Source organism: Anoplopoma fimbria, chromosome 8 (assembly GCF_027596085.1).
Source record: "Anoplopoma fimbria isolate UVic2021 breed Golden Eagle Sablefish chromosome 8, Afim_UVic_2022, whole genome shotgun sequence".
NCBI lineage: Eukaryota > Metazoa > Chordata > Actinopteri > Perciformes > Anoplopomatidae > Anoplopoma > Anoplopoma fimbria.
Window position 1 is genome coordinate 11069179 of NC_072456.1, and position 16515 is coordinate 11085693.

Consider the following 16515-nt stretch of genomic DNA (forward strand, 5'->3'; position numbering starts at 1 on the left):
CTCAGAACATGACGAACACATCGCAGCTGAATTTATCCAGAACATGGATGTGGTATCCAAATCTAAAATAAATGGCCTTCTCCCTCTTTTAGGCTGCAGGCAAGTTCCCATACTACAGGCTCACACAGACACTCTACAGAGCTCACAGCTTTTTTCCCCCACTCATGATAATGCCTGAGTAACTGCTGATAGTTGACCTCCGTTCTATACTCTCAGTGGCCCTCATGCACAGTGTTCCCATGAGCCACAAATCTTGGAACGAAGCATGGAAAACTGGAAACGATTCTGTGTCCATGTTGCTAAAAAAATACCGCTTTACTGCTAATAGAGGCATACAATACTGTGAGACTGCTCAATACTATAAATGATCATTTATTGGCATTCAGGGATTATTTTTCATTATTAATTTATCTGCAGTTTGTTTGTTGATTTCATGTTTTTATCATTAAATCTATAATATTTAAGAAAATACTGAAAGATGATTACTACATTTTCCAAAAGTCTAAATTCTAAATGTTGTCAGGCCATCCAAAACCATACGTTTACAATGATATAGAGAGCAAGAGCAGGAAATCCTGTTGTTGCGGTTGATGTTTTATGCAACACCATCAACTGTTAAACATTTTTGCTGATAAATGAATGAACTAATTTGTTTATTACAAAAGTTGATGTCGCTAAACTTTCTCTCAACCAACTAAACTTAATCCAGTACTAGCACTATCACCGCATCCCCAGCATTCATTACAATTATTTACTGACTTGTGTTTCTAACAGAGACAGTGCTACTTAACAGCCTAATTTGAATGAATTGACATTTTGTTTCACTATTTGAATCCCAGATGTAGGTAGCTGCTCAGAGGTCTGGCGCCAGGCTAAAACCAGTCAGATAACTCTAAACCTTCTGTCAACATCATAGTACAATACATTTTTTTTCCCACTACATCAAGTTGTTTAAAATCAAGGGGGAAAAGGGAACAATGGTTTTAAGCCAAACTTAGAGCAACAACCAATCATTTGTAGATTGCAGCCAGACCTGCTGCAAATGTCCACCAGACTTCATGTTGAAAAGGGTTTTAAACAATAAAAGCCGTTTTTAAAATTGTAGACTGTCAAAACAGGATATTTAATTGTAACAAAAAAAACCACTGTAGGACAGTGTCTCTAAATCACCATTTTCTTTAAGTGCACTACATTAACTTTCTGTCAGTGTCGAAAATGTAATAATACATTTTGTGCACTAAAAACACTGAAAATTTTGGTCTTAGCATGTACACTACTTTTTGTCAAAACCCCTCAGTGCTTTGCCTTTAGTGAATGTGTAAATCACAGTTATGCACCTGCCAGTGATGGTACAAATATAATGAAGATTCATGACTCTCTAGATTTAAAAAATGTTACCCACTAGAGACTTTTGCTTATCCAGTATGTGATTTTGGACATAGCGTCTCTCTATTTTAGTCCTAGATTCACATACTTATTTTTCCACTCTCCGAGAAAAGCTTGACACAATCCCTTAAACCTTCCGAATAAATCTTCAAAGAGACATAGTAGATATGATAAAGTGCTAATTTCCTATCCTTGCCATCTCTTCTCCATTACTCTTGACCTTTTACAAGAGGCTACAGTCAAGGAAAGACATAATAAGAAATGGGAAAGAAGATGGAGAAAGCACAGAGCATGTGAATGTGGACTCTGTTTGTGTTTATGTGTAAGCTATAGATGGGGGGCTGCTGGCCACACATGTCACATCAGGAGGCATGATTATCCACTAGGATTACACTTTAATCAATCTAAAGCACTAGTCTCTGTCTGCCACTGTGCTAATCCTATCAAAGGGAGGGCTCTTTCTGCCTGTCAGTTTACGCTCTTCCCATTCACCCACCATGTTAAATACCACACAAAGCTGTATGTCAAGAGTCAACCAGGCTCCAGCGTCGAGACGTCACAGCCCACTCAGCACTACAGCGTCCAGCACTACAGCGTCAATCAATTCAATTTTAAGATCCTGCAGAGAGGATTTTCTCATTGATGAGGCAAATTAATTGTGGCAATGCATTTCAGTGTTAAAGGTAACAAGAAGATTAGCATTTTTGGCCGTTATTGGTGACTGCCATAGTGATTAGCTTTGTCCTTTTCACATTCCTAAATTGGCAGAAAACAAGTTGATTAGTTGATTAACAAAAACAATAATGGATGACACTAATCAATTAATCATTTAAATCATTACTAAAGCAAGTGTGTGTGTGTGTGTGTGTGTGTGTGTGTGTGTGTGTGTGTGTGTGTGTGTGTGTGTGTGTGTGTGTGTGTGTGTGTGTGTGTGTGTGTGTGTGTGTGTGTGTGTGTGTGTGTGTGTGTGTGTGTGTGTGTGTGTGAGAGAGAGAGGGAGATAGAGAGTGTACATCTGCTTAATGTGTTTTCTCACATTCACAGACTCTCTCACCATCTCTCTGACTTTGTTAAATCAGAAATGCATTGCCACTGTTTCTCGGAAACTCACTTATCCTGGTTAATTATAAGGTGTGTACACACACACACACACACACTAACACACAAACATTTAAGAATGATACAACTTTTACATTTAGAAAATCTCACAATTTAGGCAAATCCAAAGCACATTCATCTTTCCTTTTCATCAGAATTTCATCAAGAAGTGTAACATATGAATGTCAGAATGCAAGAAAAACACACAGTTACATGTGTATTCAGTTCAATACTGTACAAACACAAACTACATCAGGAGAGCTGTGTGCGACTATGTGTACATGTGTGTCCATGGTGAAAAAAACCCACTCTCTCATCTCTGCTCTCAGCCTCACTCACCCACAGCCCAGATGAATGGCTGGATAGAAAAAGGGAGGGGGTGGAGAGAGAGAGAGAGAGAGAGAGAGAGAGAGAGAGAAGAGAGAGATTTGAAAGGGAAAGAGAAGTCACTAAGGGGCCGAGGTACGTAAAGAGGAAGACACATAGCTTACGAGCATTCAGGATAAAAATAACCTAGGAGCCTGGAAGAGATTTATTCTGCAGACCTCGCTTCATCCATTTGTGTGTGTGTGTGTGTGTGTGTGTGTGTGTGTGTGTGTGTGTGTGTGTGTGTGTGTGTGTGTGTGTGTGTGTGTGTGTGTGTGTGTGTGTGTGTGTGTGTGTGTGTGTGTGTGTGTGTGTGTGTGTGTGTGTGTGCGCCCGTGGTGTTAAAGCTCAGTGGGAGGACGAGAGAGAAAATCCTGTTTTCAGCATCAATAAAAAAGATATATTAAACACACATACTGTACATACACTGTCACCTTATAAAGAAGATGCAACCTAACAACCCATCAAAGAGAGGCACAGGCTGTCCAGATAGCATACATCTCTTTGCAGTAAACAAACAGATGGCCACCTATGACCATGTGCCAGACAAGTGTGCAATAAAGCAAGACGCTCAGATAAAGAGATGACAGGACTAGACCAAAAAGACAAACTAAACACGACCCATCTGCTTGATCCTGCTGATAAAAGCTTGGTTTGTTATGCAGGCTAGTTATTTCTCTCCACATTTTCTACAGTTGGCACAGATGCTCTAACTGAAATGGTTTAGTACAAATTTGGGGCTTTGGGTTGGGGCCAAATTGCAACATCGCATAGAGAGCTCTGAAGCGGCTTAGTGAGTTGCAGACAATGCACGGCATGTGGCATCATGACACAGAAAAACAATGCGTCAGTGGGTCACTATTGGTTTGTTTTTGTGCTGCGATGCAGGCTGCCAATTGCATGTGTTGGCTTTATCTACTGGGAGAAGGCATGACCACACAGCAGGAGCAAAGTGTGACGTACCCGGGCCTCATTTTCAAATGTATATTACACCTGACAGGTGCAATATACAGGGTAGTCCGTAGTATTTGGATGTTGACTTATTTATTTTAGCCCAAGCTTTTTTTTAAACGCAGTAGCTTCATTTTTTTTCAGTCCAACATGATTCACCCAAATATTAATGTGAACACATGTTTAATTTCAAATGTGCTGGAGTTCAGAGCCAACACAACAAGAATGTGTCACTGTAGAGAGAAAAAAAAAAAAATGAAACAAACCAAATGTAAAGGGTACAAATAAAACGCCCAAAAGCAATAACTTTAAAATCTTGAACTGCTGTAATGTAACTTCAAAAATGCTTTCAGTTTTTCTATTTAGTACAAATATGTTGTGCATCATACTTTGAATTCTGCATTTCTGTTCACCTATGGCACATTCTTCCAAGACCGCAACCAAACCGCATTCACATATTGATATACATACAGTACCAGTCAAATGTTTGGACACACCTTCTCATTCAAGTATTTTGAAGAATCTAAAATATAAAACATATTCTGGTTTGTTGAGCATTTGTTTGTTTACGACATAATTCCATATGTGTTCCTTCATAGTTTGGATGTCTTCAATATTAATCTACAATGTAGATGCGTATATATACACATCTACATTGTAGATGTGCATATAGATGCGTATATATATATATATATTTATTGAAAGCATGTTCTGCACTGACTGCTCCTTTCTGCTATTATACGCATCCTTTTTCACTATGAAACTGCAAGTACGTCTGTACCCTTTCCCTGAAAATCTGAAACATTTACATCACTTGATGGTTAAAATAATTCACAGTGACAGTCGACCAAGCAGACTTATTTGAACGGGAAGGCCTTCTTTGTCCGTTGTTAATATGCGGAACAACCAGAAATCTTAGCAATGAGGAATCTAATTTGCTCTGAGGCTCGGCCTGGGCTCAGACGAGAGTTTCATTAAGACACTAATGTTGCTCAGGAAATATGAGAGTGAGAGTGATAGAGTGATAAAGTGAGTGTACTGGTGCTACAGAAAACCTTATTTAAGATGCCAATTATATCAGGGATGAAGAGTGTGCTCCCTCACTCGCTCCCCCCTCACCCATCACCTCTGCCTCCTCGTCTTCTTCCTCTCTTGATTTTTTCTTCCCCTGTCTCTCCTCAATCTCTCTCTCTCTCTCTCCCTCTTTCCCTTCCTCCATCTCTGCATCTGATTTACTGAATGCAAAAAGAGCCTCAGTGTTTCAGGAACCGACTGCTGACTGATAGAAATGTCTGATTGGGTCGCAGACATACAGGCAGAAAGACAGATAGTGGGGGAAACATGGCCTCTGGAATGCCCTGCTGACATTCTCCCTCTCCTCCATTCCTTTAATGCCTCTCTACCAGGCCTCCCTATAGTTGACATGGGAGAGTTGAGCTGAAATAAGTTTTTTGTCTCCCTTCTTCTCGTCCCTTCCCTCCATCAGTCCTTCTCAACGCTTTTCTTTCAAATTGTCTCCAACCTCCCTGCTCATCTATTCCGCAGCATACCTCACCCCTTTCCTCCTCCCTTCATTCATTTCTTCATCCTTGAAATCAAGCACAAGATCACCCCCCTGTAGCCTCTTTCTCATTATGTCCATTCCTCACATGCTGCATACAGTAAACACTCCACAGGATCCTATCTGTCTAGCAAAACGCTTTTTAGCAGCAAGATGAAAGGCATGCCGCACCGACTCGAAATTAGGGGCTATCTGTTATCTGATTGGCTGACATGGAGAGCTGTTCTCTGGATTTTAGTTACCGGGGAGAACAGGGAGATAAGGTGTCAGCAACTTCTGGAGCTGCAGGGGCCAGAAGAAGATAGTCGTAGAATTAATGGCCGGTCGTGTAGAAGTATGTTTTGTCACATTCTTTGTTTTATTGATTTTAGTCTGATCTCATATTGTGAACTGTACATCCAGGCTTTGCAAACATCACTATGAGGTGTAGCAAGGAAATAAATGAATGAATGAAACTATGACCACATACTGCATGAAAACACATACACATACATACACAACAAATCTGCCTCCAAGTGCAACTCTCAATTCTTTGTTAGAATTTGATGAAATAAAGTTTATTTTATGGTTTACTAAAATAATAACTTCTGTTCTCCATGAGCCATAATTGTTGAAATTATACTGCCACTGTCTAATAACAACTGGACTACTTAAGAAACCAAATACATTGTAAAACCAACATACACAACAACTAAATCTGTTGTGATGCTCCAGCAGAAGAGATTTACAGAAAAAAGCCCAAAAGTAGCCATGTGGTCCCAGTGTTGGGGATAAAAAAATCACAAAAAATCACATAAAAATGAATGTAAACAACAGTACAACATCTCGAAGTACATTTAAAAAAATACGGATGGTAATAAAACTGCGTTTCTGTATATGCAGCGTGGATTAGTTATTATGTCACACAAGTAGTTAAACTACTCAGTAGAGCTTTAAAGCATATTTTTTTCAATAAACTCATACACAGTTATTGGATCTTAAAATCTATTCCCTTTTCATTCATTTGTTGTACTATTGAAGAATAAAAAAACAAATCTAAAAGCAACATTTTGTGACATTGGTATTTCAGTTCAGGACCTGGATTTCAAAATGAAGATCGTCTTTAAACACTGGGCTCTGATTGACAGACAGAAGAGGCCTCCCTGATGATACAATCTTGCTGATTGGAGTCATTCGTGGTGAGTGTGCCAGTTCAAGTGCTGCAATCTAGTCTGATTGTGTCATTGTGACACCTGCTCTTTCCCTCTCTACCTCCTCTTATGCCTCTGACTCTCTTTTTGGAGTCTCTGTAATAGAGTAGTCAGGATTCGCCTCCTGCTAAAGGATGCAGAGTAGAAATAAGAGCTGAAAGAGATGCATCGGAGGCCACATTTCTCAAATACACTTGAAAGGGGACAGCCTTGTCAACCCGCTCTGACGTATCCATTCTTAAGGGAAAGGAAGCAGCTCCTGAGTGATAACACAGGTATATATTTAGCTTTTCCAGCTATTGCCAGGTCATCAAATTTGTTAATGTTGCTACACAGGCAGGTTTCTACTAGTTTCTTGCCTGCCTCTTACCTGTTGCCTGCCAGCTGTGTCTGCCAAGTCTGCTGTGTTTGTTTGCCTGATCCTGACTGCTTGTCACCAAGTGTTACCCTCCAAAAACTGCCTTTTTAATAACTTTTGGATCCCATTTCCTGCTGCCAGCAGAACCCAGTTGTGAACTTATGTGCCCTTGTATCTGAAAGCACACACAATTCATTATTTTTTGTCCACGGAGAGATATTTATGCCACAAACTGTATTTAACACACTTTTTCAATTACGCACTATTTGGAATTATTTTAATGGTCTAATCTTTGCTTGTTAAGCACATTTCTGTTGATACACAGTATTACGTAAACTCTACCTAATTCACATTTGTTGGCTCCAACATTGGATTCCAGAATGTTCTGGGAACTCTGTGGATATTAGAGTGTATACATAACACAGAAAACAATGGGCAGATATAGACGTTTCTGCATGGTCCTTGGTGTGAGCCTGTGTTTGAGCAGCTCCAACAACAAGCTGTGAGAAACTGAAATGCACAAACACACACTCACAGGTGGAAGAGCAGACAAGGTTCAGGGCTCATTAAATCCAGGTCAGGCAGCAGCTCCTCTGAGGCGAAACACTCTGCAACTCACACGAGAACGGTTCTTACTCAGGTAAAAACACACACACACACACACACACACACACACACACACACCCCTGAGAGCTCATAACCTGGTAGCTTACAAGCAAGTGTGTGAGAGCTCATAACCTGTGTGTGTGCTGTGTGTGTGTGTGTGTGTGTGTGTGTGTGTGTGTGTGTGTGTGTGTGGGTGTGTGCATGTACCAACACCAAATACTTGCATAGTGCTTTCACTCTCACACTCACATTCACACACACAGTCGTACGCAGCGGTGAGGCATTCATCTGTTGATCTACATTCCTGAGCTTCATGCAACCCATTAGTGCAAGCCATCTCAACACAGTTAGCTTGAAAGATGGGAAGAACATCAAACAAGCTTTGCACACACTCTCTCTCTCTCTCTCTTTCAAAAAAAATCATGTCTCTCCCCTCAGTCATTCCATCAATTTCTTTCTTCCTTTTCATTTTTGTTTCATCTCTGCCTTTCTTCTGCTCTTCTTTACTTCTATCATCTAAAATGTGTGTGCTTTAACCTCTGGGAAAGCAATAACTACCTAAGAAACAACAGAGAAGAGTATGTGTGTGGGTGTGCTTTGTGTTATGTGTGTGAGAGAGGGAGAGGGAGAGAGAATGTGGAGGATAGAGAATAAGTGCCATAAAGATAGTTTTCTCTTTTGCTAGCAGATGGGAGACATAAAACTTTCATAAGAAAAAAAGGGTTGTCAGATAGAGAAAGCATGTGTTGGAGATGTCCTGAGAATGAGGCTGGGGGGTTTGGAGAAGGCGACAAACATAAAACCTGTCACTTAGTGAAACAGGTGCACAGAGATTCCCACACACAAGCACATCAGCAGCATTATGACTGATTTTTACCATTAACAATAACACCTTCAACAACAAAACAGATGACAAAATCTAGCAAATGATGAAAAAAACTTTAAAACCTACACACACAAGACAAAGTGATACAACAAAATCTTCAGCACTGGCAACTTACATTATCACAAATTACCTTTACATTAATTGCATCAGAGCCTAAATATATTCAGGCAGGAAGAACAAGAAATGTAAGGTGCGAAGCAGCTCGTGGAAGCAGCTTATGAATCATTTACATGTTCACAGGATTAAAATGTAAAATCTGAAATCAAACAAACACAAACTAAACAAAAAGACGCACACACTGACTTGACTGCTGTCATTTCTCTTCTAGCTGATAAGAAGCACAAGCATGCTGGCACTGCAGCTGGGCAACTGACTAATATTGGTTGTGTCTGGTTTGTGGGGACGGTTCCGTGTTCTGTCTTCAATGTGTATTTGTCAAACATTTTAGAAGTCACACAGCTGAGAAATATGTCGTAAGGCATTTTTTACTTCTGGCTCTAGCAACCCCATAGAGGATGTCACTTGTTCCTCTCACTCGTCCATCCATGCAATTTTCATGCAGCATTTAAGATGCTCACCACTGGTAACTTGTTGGCCAGTTGTCTGCCACAAGAAAACATAGGAATATAACAGAAATGGGTCAAACGAGAGCCTTCTAGCTTTATACATTTTAGAGCTGAACTAAAAAATGATATATATATAAATATTTACTGTCCTCCAACTGTACAAAACCCAAAGAAAATCCGTTTAAAGTGATAAACACAGAGAAGCACCAAATCTTCATATTTGAGAAGATATGTTTTGCCTAAAATTTCATCAATAATTAAAATATTTTAATTTTCTGATCAACTTATTTATTAATAGACTAATTATTTCAGACCTTATATTTCTCCTTAACTCTTTTATTATTGTACAGTCTGTAAACCAAATTTAAGAAATACAGTCTTTATAGTCTACAGAAAAGATAGTTGGACTTTATTATTTGGGGGGCCACAAAAGATCTATTTTCAAAACCAACCAAGATTTTGCAAACCACTGGCTCGGTTTGATAGTTGATATAACAGTTAAATCCTTCTTACTTCCCACTATTGTCCAGCAGCCACAGTGACAATCACAGTCCAAACCACAACTTTCACATAGTTGTGGTTTACTCACAATCTCTCCTTGCAACTCCCGCTTTCAGTAAGAGCAGTAGGAGGCCATGCAGACGGCCACTGAGGCTGTGAGTGCATTTCAGCCAGTGAACTCACATGGAACAGACTCATAATGTGGATGCAGAGTATGTACAGTGTTGATAATTGAGTAAGCATACATTAAGTGCAGCATATGGGGAGCGAAGATAATAAACCTCTTAGGAAAACGTATTATCAGAACCTGCAGGTGGATGCTGAGGTCAGTGGGAAAGTGGGAAATGCTGTAATACTGACCAGCAGTAGAAAAAGTTACAGGAATGTTTGCTAACTGAGCAATTAGAAAGTATGGGAAAATATCACACAAGAGTGTGCATGAATAGACCGCAGTGCAAAAAACATGTTTTAGTAATTAACCATGTTGTGTTTGAATGGAACTCAAGTAGTATGCAAAGGAATCAACACTCCCACAACCTCCACAAATGAAGATCGCACTGTATCCACATTGGATATATTTACACACACACAAGCATCTCAAATATTCAAATATATGTACTCAGAGAGCCAAAGGTTATTTCAAGTTCAACAGACACAACTGACTCCCACAAACAAACACACATATATATGGAAACACACACTAAGTCTACACAATAAGTTTGACTTTTGGCAGGGAGTGGTCACTTCCAACAACACTTAGACAGGAAGTTCCTGCCTCCTGCAGCGAGCCAATAACAACACAGCATTTAGTGATGAGGGTTCCATTAGGAAGTCCCATTTTCCCCTGTGCACTCTGGACTCCTCTCATGACAGACTCTGTTTTTTCCTGCCTGTCAATGCCAGGAACCCATTAATGAGCAGTGGTGGGGATGCAACGTAGGGAAACAATGTAAGGATGGACCTAGCCATTGTTCCTCGCCGTTGCTACTTGAGAAATGTCCTGTTGTGCTGCTTTATTTCTGGCTGAGCTGAAATGGAGGACCTCGTCTTAAATACTGCCTGAAGACATGGCTGTATAAAATATGGCTCTGATTTTAACATGTTTTAGCTCATTGACTACAAATCACAAACAGGGTCTGACGTAGGTAAGTATAAAAAGCAAGTGGACACTGTAGATAATACATTACTGTGAATGCTTAGGACTGTGATCATCTCGAGGGGGGCAGTTTTTTTTGGGGTGCATTTAAGGAAACTTTTACATCCATACTTAAAAGCTAGGGTTGGTAATCTTGAAAAACTAGGAAGGGTAAGCTAGGTTTCTAAAAACTTATCCAACCACAAAACCCAGCTCAGCATTGCCAACTCTTTCCAATGAAAGTAGCTAGCAGCACTACCTCCAAATGTCGCTAAATCTAGCAAGAAAGTTGCCAAGTCGACAACACTGACAGCCCGTCCCTTATGATCTACCTCCAAAGCCAATGAGTGCACGGACAGAAAAGGGAAAAAAATGAAAGCCTTGCAGCCTGTATTGTTCCTCTGATTTCCATAGTTCCCCTCAACATTGAACTGCAGCCCACCTCAGTGACCTGTGTCTAGCTAAACTCACCCACTCACACATCCACCATGGAAACTCCTCATACAAACATGTGACGATTAACAATGCAAATCAATTCATCACATAACTCACTGTCTTTCAAAGACTGGACTGTTTTACAAAAGTATATTTCACACAAAGCTTTTACATGTTGTTAATATTTGAGGTGTACATTGACTGTCTAGGTGCCCCCTTTTTTAACACTTTAACAAAAAGTTGGAAACACTTCTCACTGGCATTGTTCTGACAAAAAAGGCAAAAAAAGAATCTGATAAAGATGTCACACAATAAATATTTGTCACAACATAGAGAAGGCTGTTTCCTACATCATCTCCCTCATCACTTACAATAAAACAGAAGAAATGCTGTTTTGAAGAATCCCTGGAAGAAATTAGCGACTTTTTGTGGCTGTTTGATAAGCAAAAAATGCCTTTGCATTTCTCCCTAATCAATGTTCAATACATAAAACGGGACACTATAGAAGCAAATTAACAATAAAACTGAAAAATATGGGGTTTTATTCACTGACAGCTCACCTGCTTTCAAGTGATAAAATACGTTCTATTTATTTATATATTCCTTCTAAAGTTTTGTAATCCCATAGGTGAAGCGGTGATGGTGATCAATAGGAATATATTTTGCCCTGTAGCCCGACACAACTACCCTTGCCTGATGAAAGGCATCATGCAGTCACATAGACATGACTCATAAACATTTGAAGTACAACATATGGTGTATGTGATGATCAGCTGCATTCTTTTCTACAATTTGGGTCTTTCAAGAACTTGGGCTAAAGAAGGGAAATAGCCATGTCAGCTTCTTTTGTACTGCTCTCTGTCTGGCAACTAGTTTAAATTATATTATCGATCTTAACCTACACAGCAGTAGAACTTTGGACAAATAAGAAGGGGTCCCTGAATTATTAAGTGTTATGTAACGACACTAAACTAAATGACTCAAATAGGTTTGCCAAGAAAACCAAACAGATTTTAAAAGGATACATAGTCTGTGATCTAAGCCAGCTGACATTCCTTTAAACACAAAATGTGATTTCAGAGCAAAGAAAGAAATCTGCCCACCTTGGCAATGACTTCGATGCTAGCTGGCTACGGTTCAAAAATGCGCTGAATCAGCCACAACAAACTCATGAATTGTCAGGGGCCAAAATGCTGATGTCTACAAACTCTTCATTTAGTCAAAGTTAAATTAAGTTTCACACTTTCTCTGAATCCATACATTATAATGTTATGCTTTGGTCCGACATGTGGTCCATAGAAATGAAATATTAAAGAAAAAGCTATAAGATAAAGTAAATTGACACTGGGTTGAAATTAAATTGTTCTAAATGTATTAAGTAATAATAGCTTAGTCAGAGAATCTCCTCACACTTTTACCTAACCCTTAAACACCACCTGAGGACCAAAGAGCCACTTTAACTGAACTTCTGCAAAGTCCCACTGTTTCATAAAGTCATGCAGTCTGTGGGAAGCTGTGGTTTGCAGAGCAGATGTGCTGCAGGCACAAAGCATACACACACCTCCAGCGCGGTGTGAACGCACCTTCTGCTGACAGTGATAGGAGGGAACACACATCTAGCTTTAGGATACCAACATGGAGAGAGACAGAGCTGTGAAAGCATGGAACAGCTGAGGAATCGTGTGTCAACAGAGAATGAGATTAGTAGTGCTATCCCTAGGCGTTCGCTCAGCTGGTGTGTGTGTGTGTGTGTGTGTGTGTGTGTGTGTGTGTGTGTGTGTGTGTGTGTGTGTGTGTGTGTGTGTGTGTGTGTGTGTGTGTGTGTGTGTGTGTGTGTGTGTGTGTGTGTGTGTGTGTGTGTGTGTGTGTGTGTGTGTGTGCGAGCCTGCTGACTCCTGGCACTCATGTATCTGTTTTGTGTTCTCAGCGAGGGGTTTTTGGCTTCTTTGACTGACACAGACAGAGAGTTTAGGGAGCCCCTTTCCCTCCCACAGCACGGCTAAAATGCCCTAAAGCTCCTTAGCCCAGACTCTGCCACTTGTTCTATGAAAAAAACATCTTTTTTTTAATTTATCTTTGGAGATAAAACAATAAAAAATCCAAACTAGTGTCGCCCTGCAAGGCTCGAACTCGAGCACATTTGTTGTTTTGGAAAGCTCACAAGCTTTATTATTTATAGCTTTGTTTTGTCTGTCTAGTAGATTATTTGGTTCAGTAAGAAAATGAACACCTTGATCCCTTTCAGCAATCAATTTAGCATACACATTTTTTAGCAAACACACTCCCGCTGTGTTGGCCAACAGAGGCATTTACAGGTTCAGAGAAGCCTTAGGAGGAGCCAATGGATGTGAAAGTCTGGAGAATATGAGCCACATGGGAGCACCGGGCCCTCAGCCAGTCCAGACAGAGCACAGGCTGGCATCGACTGGCCCCGGCCAACTTGACACACAGACACTCACCACACACGCTGCTGCACAGCTCGCTCAGTGAGAAAACAACCTGTAACACTGCTCTAGACGCGCCAGACACACACTCATCACTACTGTGTTTGTGTAAAGATATCGTGTCGCCTGCCACGTGGTTTGTGTTGTTTCTTAGCTGACAGCTGATAACGAATTTGAATAATTACCGTCATGACTATCACGCTAACTCTGAACCAGTGTTTATTCCATGTGGTGACAATGGGAGAAAGGCAAAGCATGTTTTGTTGTTCAGAATGTTCTTGATGGCTGCTCTGAATCAGAGCAGCCATCCTAAGATGCTCATTGGAGTGACTACAGATGTGTGTGTGTGTGTGTGTGTGTGTGTGTGTGTGTGTGTGTGTGTGTGTGTGTGTGTGTGTGTGTGTGTGTGTGTGTGTGTGTGTGTGTGTGTGTGTGTGTGTGTGTGTGTGTGTGTGTGTGTGCTTCAATACACTTTCCATCAGATTAAGTTGCGAAGCCTTTCCTATACAGTTCTACCTAAGGCTCGGTCCCTAATGGTCTGATATCCACTGCAGGACCAAAGTGGACTACTTGACTATTCATGACATTTAGTTTTCCACAGAAAACCCTTTTTGTTTTCCCTTCTGTTGGCAATTTGATCAACAATGCTTTGAGCTTAAGGCTAACATCGCCATGCTAACATGCTCACAATGACAATACTAATATGCTAATGTTCATTAGGTATAACATTTACAATGTGCACCAGCTTAGTTTGGCATGTCAGCATGCTACCAATTGCTAATTTGCTCTAAAAACAAAGTACAGCTGAGGCTGATGGGGATGTCATTAGTTTTGCAGATGTTTTATTTGTTCATAGACAAATGTCCAAAATAGTATTGGGCAAATTAAAAATCTGACCTGATGATGGTACAAGATGAAAGGTCAGGAGATCATTAAAGTAATTACACTGCATTCTGAGGGGGACATGAATGTCTGAACCCAGTTTAATGGCTATCCAGTTTTCAGTCCGGACCAAAGTCGTGGACTCATAGACATTGCAGTCCCTGGAGCTACTTTTCAGTTCAAAATAAATGTATCAATTACATTTTTTTACTACAATGCAATCGTTAGTTTATTTTAATATTTCAACTCCTAAAAGATGACACGCTCCTCTGTGTTTAAAAATGCTATGGGATTTGGGGTTACAAAACCTTCTCAGATCTTACTCAACCTAAAATTCAGGGTTGGCGAGCTAAAACAAAGAGACTGTTTTGCTTGTTTTCATTTCCTGAAAGTTTACATTTCACAGATACATGGTTTCATCAGACAGTGCCTATTTGCGAACCACACATTATGGCATCGTAACAGTGAATGCATCTAACAGCCACCAGCATGTAAGCTGGTATGAGTCACCTCTCTGCACCTCCAAGGAAATCACCCTGACACACATACACACACACACACACACACACACACACACGCACACACGCATACAAAGATAAACACACAGACACATATAGCCAGGAACTGTACACTAATGCGGGTCAGCCAAATCTTGGAAGACAGTGTGTGTGTGTGTGTGTATGTGTGCATGAATAACAATGTGCCCTTTAACCTGAGCATGGATGGTGAAAGCCATCTTAATGTCAATGAAAGCAGCACAAAACACAGTCCCACACACACACAACGTGACACCCTGTAAACATGCCCCATGTAACAAGAATGCTTTGCCTTTTTAATGTTGTGTAGCTGCGGTTAGCCAGCCAACCATGGCCAATGCTCTGTGGCAGGCAGGCAGAGCAGTGACCAAGACTAACTCAGAATACAGACCGTAAAAGAGCAGAGATGGAGAGAGACAGGGAGGTTTTGCATTAGAGAGAGTGAGAGGCAGCAATGGAGGGATGGCAAGCGAAGCAAAGATGCAGACTGAACGTATGCATACCGCTAAGAAGCAACCATGCAAAAGTTGCATATATGATCAATCTAAATAACAACCATCACTTGCTATTTCTTCTCAGCTCTATCCACTGCCTGGTTACCATGCTTTCTACAGTGTCTATTGTAATTGTGTGAATATGTGCATGTATCAGGCTGAAAGACATTAGTCAGGCCAGAAGGGAATTTTACTTAAACCTAGTCCGGCTAATGAAATGTTTCAGAGAAGGGATCTACCAGAGAGATAGAGAGCCGTAAAAGACAAACAGATAAAGATAAAGAGAGAGAGATTCCCTATGACACTATGTTTGTACGTAGGTGTACCAATATGTACATGCATGCATCGCTTCTAGCATCTGATTACCACACAGATACAAGTAGAAATAAACATCAGCATATAGAGAGAAAGATGATAAAAGCTGGAGTCACCACAACATAGCTGGAATGTATATTTGTGTGCTGGTTTGAAAATGTAGATTTAGTTCTAGAAATTATGTTAAAATGAAGAGTAGACAGAGAGAAGGGAAAATGCAAGTATCTTAATACTTGATAGAAAAAACAGAATGAAAATAAAATAATGAATATGTTAAATCAATAGCTGAAGAAAGATACTATATAATAGCGTGATATGAGAGGATAAGAAAGGAGGCAAACAAGAAACAGCTAAGAAAGAAAGAATGAGAGCCAAACAGTAAAATAAAGAGAGAGGAAAAGCTGAAAGCGTAGACCACATCTATCCTTCCCTTACCTCTGCAGCTGTGTGTGGTATCCTTTGGGACAAAAAACGTAGTGGGGGGAAAACTCTAGCTTTAACAGCACCACCACAGATCCCCTCTTTCCAGCTCTTTCCAAGGTAATGTACATATATATCTGTATCTATCAGCCAAACTCTTCAGTCCACCGGGACAGTATTCTGTCTACCTGCGTGGGTTTGTGTAAATGTATCCTGGATGGTGATGAATAGTGGTGAGTGAAAGAAGAGTACTACGCTAGAGGGCAGACAGACTGGCTGACACAGGGAGAGTAGAGAGCAGACTGAGTAGGATGGAAGAGTTGCTGCTTCCTAACATCAGAGCGGCTGGGCTGGATACACCCACCTCGTCAAGCATGCATCGAAT

The 16515-nt window shown here is 40.4% G+C and overlaps 1 protein-coding gene across 1 annotated transcript in view; it reads right to left on the reverse strand.

Moving 5' to 3' along the window:
* kank4 (KN motif and ankyrin repeat domains 4) overlaps positions 1 to 16195 on the reverse strand; it is a 62507-nt gene extending 46312 nt beyond the window's left edge. The window contains exon 1 of the mRNA XM_054603044.1: positions 16146 to 16195. The gene's annotated coding sequence lies outside the window, so the exon portion shown is untranslated. The remainder of the gene's footprint in view (positions 1 to 16145) is intronic.
* Positions 16196 to 16515: the final 320 nt, after the last annotated feature.